This window comes from Octopus bimaculoides, chromosome 4 (genome assembly GCF_046866305.1).
Source record: "Octopus bimaculoides isolate indiv1 chromosome 4, ASM4686630v1, whole genome shotgun sequence".
NCBI classification, from domain to species: Eukaryota; Metazoa; Mollusca; class Cephalopoda; order Octopoda; family Octopodidae; genus Octopus; species Octopus bimaculoides.
Window position 1 is genome coordinate 17593585 of NC_142931.1, and position 1359 is coordinate 17594943.

Below are 1359 nucleotides of genomic sequence, written 5' to 3' on the forward strand. Positions count from 1 at the left end.
TGCTTGGAATCGAACTTGGAATCTTGGGGTTAATAATAATAATAATAATAATAATAATAATAATAATAATAATAATAATAATAATGATAATAACATCGAAAAATACCTTAGGAATGAGAACCCAGGTTCGAAATTTCCCCAAGACACCTGATGAAGGCTGGGGGGTATATCAGCCGAAACGTGTTAACAACAAACAAGATGAGGACAAATATCTGTCTCTCTCTCTTCTCCCTCTCTCTCTATTTCTCTCTCTCCCCTCTTTCTGTCTCTCTCTCACTCTTCCCCCTCTCTCTATATATATCTCTCTTCCCCTCTCTATGTCTCTCTCTCTTCCCCCCTTTCTCTCTCTCTCTCTCTCTCTCTCTCTCTCTCTCTCTCTCTCTCTCTCTCTCTCTCTCTCTCTCTCTGCTATTTCTAGTAACTCTAGCAACCACCTTGAAGCTCCCCCATTAGCTTGAGCTCCCATGAAAGTAGTTGTCAGATGGTGAAGGTATGTAGCTTAGTGGCAAGGGCATTTGGTTCACAATCATAAGGTCGTGAGTTCAGTTCCTGGTGACACGTTGAGCCCTTGAGCAAGACACTTCATTCCACCTTGCTCTAGTCTACTCAGCTGGCAAAAATGAGTAGTACCTGTAATTCAAAGGGTCCAACCTTGTCACACACTGTATCATGCTGAATCTCCCAGAGAACTACGTTAAGGGTACACGTGTTCGTGGAGTGCTTAGCCACTTGCACATTAAATTTCAGGAGTTGGCTGTTCTGTTGATCAGAACAACTGGAACCCTCGTCATTGTAACTGATGGAGTTCCATTTTAGTTATTAGACGAGAGAGGGAGAGAGGGAGAGAGAGAGAGAGAGAGAGAGAGAGAGAGAGAGAGAGAGAGAGAGAGAGAGAGAGAGAGAGAGAGAGAGAGAGAGAGAGAGAGAGAAAGGGGGGAAGAGAGAGAGACATAGAGAGGGGAAGAGAGATATATATAGAGAGAGGGGGAAGAGTGAGAGAGAGACAGAAAGAGGGGAGAGAGAGAAATAGAGAGAGAGGGAGAAGAGAGAGAGACAGAGAGAGAGGGGGAAGAGAGAGAGAAGAGAAAGAGAGAGGGGAAGAGGGAAAGGGGAAGAGAGAGAGGGGAGAGAAAGTGGAAGAGAGAGAGAGGGGAGAGAGAGTGGAAGAGAGAGAGAGAGAGGGAGAGAGAGAGGGGGGAGAGAGAGAAGAGAAAGAGAGAGACAGACAGAGAGAGGGGAGAGAGATAGTGGAAGAGAGAAAAATAGAGAGAGAGGGGGGAAGACAGAGATGGGAAGAGAAAGAAGGGAAAAAGAGAGGGGGAGAGAGACAGAGACAGAGAGAGGGGAAGAGAGAGAAAT